At 37.8% G+C, this 1,510-nt stretch overlaps 1 pseudogene; it reads right to left on the minus strand.

The window, feature by feature from the left end:
• On the minus strand, positions 1-1,027 carry LOC141983998 (trace amine-associated receptor 7a-like; annotated as a pseudogene).
• Between the last annotated feature and the right edge of the window lie 483 nt (positions 1,028-1,510).

Raw genomic sequence — 1,510 nt, forward strand, 5'->3', positions numbered from 1 at the left:
TCAGTTTGGAAATAAATTCATTGTTGAACAGTCAAGCCGGAGCATTTTACAGCTCACAATCACTTTCATTGCTTTTCGAAACCAAGGATAAAAGACAGAGTAAATCAAAGGATTAACGGCAGAGTTGGAATAAGTGAACCAAACCACAATGTCAAAGAGAAGGGGTGGTGTTATGAAGTTAAAAAAAGCATCAGTTATTACAGTTATAGAATAAGGTAACCAAAATACCACAAAAGCAATCACAGCAATACCAATGGTTTTAGCAGCTTTCCTCTCTCTTCTGCTAACTCTGTCACTGTAAGTTTCAGACGACTGGGTGTTGTTGCTCTTCATCTCTATCATTCTAGCTTGTCGTTTAGCCACAGCAAAGATCTTGCTGTAAAGTACTATTGTTGTAAAAAAGGGTATTAGATAAAGGAGAGGTTACAACCACCCATGTTTTGTTAAAGAGAATCTGACAGCTCCCTACACAGGAGAGGGCATTTATTAACTCTTGTATCCCTTTGTCATTAGCCCCAGTGAAGACAACCGAAAAACTGAATACTAACGAAAATGTCCAGGCAACAGCTATGAATATGCCTGAAACTGTCACTGTGAACTTGAGAGGGTAAATTAAAGGATCAGTAACAGCAATGTAACGATCAACAGAGATGAAACATAAGTGAAATATTGATGAATAACAAAAAGTTACTTCTAAAGAACTATGGAATCTACAGAATGTTTCCCCAAAATACCAGCATGTTTCGACAGATCCTATACTGCTGAAGGGCAGCACAGTCAGACCCAAACAAAAATCAGCACATGCCAAGGAGGCGAGCAAAATATTTGTAGGAGAGTGAAGCTGTTTGAAATAAGCAATTGAAATCATTACCATTAGGTTACCACCTAGTGTAAGAATTGTCAGAAAACTAAGCACAACGTACAAAGTTATGCGGATTCCAGAAGACCACGATGTTTTATAGCAGGATCCATTAATACTCTCAAAGCAATATTGTGTTTCTTCATTTTGAAGAAGCGCTGAAGTCATGTTGTGCTTTTGTTGTTAACTACTCTGAACTTTTTAGTAAAAAGAAAAGGAGTACTTGTGGCACCTTAGAGACTAACCAATTTATTTGAGCATGAGCTTTCGTGAGCTACAGCTCACTTCATCGGATGCATACTGTGGAAGCTGTATGCATCCGATGAAGTGAGCTGTAGCTCACGAGAGCTCATGCTCAAATAAATTGGTTAGTCTCTAAGGTGCCTCAAGTACTCCTTTTCTTTTTGCGAATACAGACTAACACTGCTGTTACTCTGGAACTTTTTAGTGTTTGCGTTTGTATACCAATGGTGATGGTGTGGCACTGGTTGGTCAAGCTCTTCACTTTTTAAATCTTTCTGAAAAAGAGAATTAAAGTCAACATGAGTGAGAGTACAATAATTCCAAAGTGTTGCATTATGTCCATCAGTGGACTAAAAATGTGTACGTAACTAGGAAGTAAATAATAGAACATAGCAAAATATCTTTTGT

Source organism: Natator depressus, chromosome 3, assembly GCF_965152275.1.
Source record: "Natator depressus isolate rNatDep1 chromosome 3, rNatDep2.hap1, whole genome shotgun sequence".
In the NCBI taxonomy this organism is placed as follows: domain Eukaryota; kingdom Metazoa; phylum Chordata; order Testudines; family Cheloniidae; genus Natator; species Natator depressus.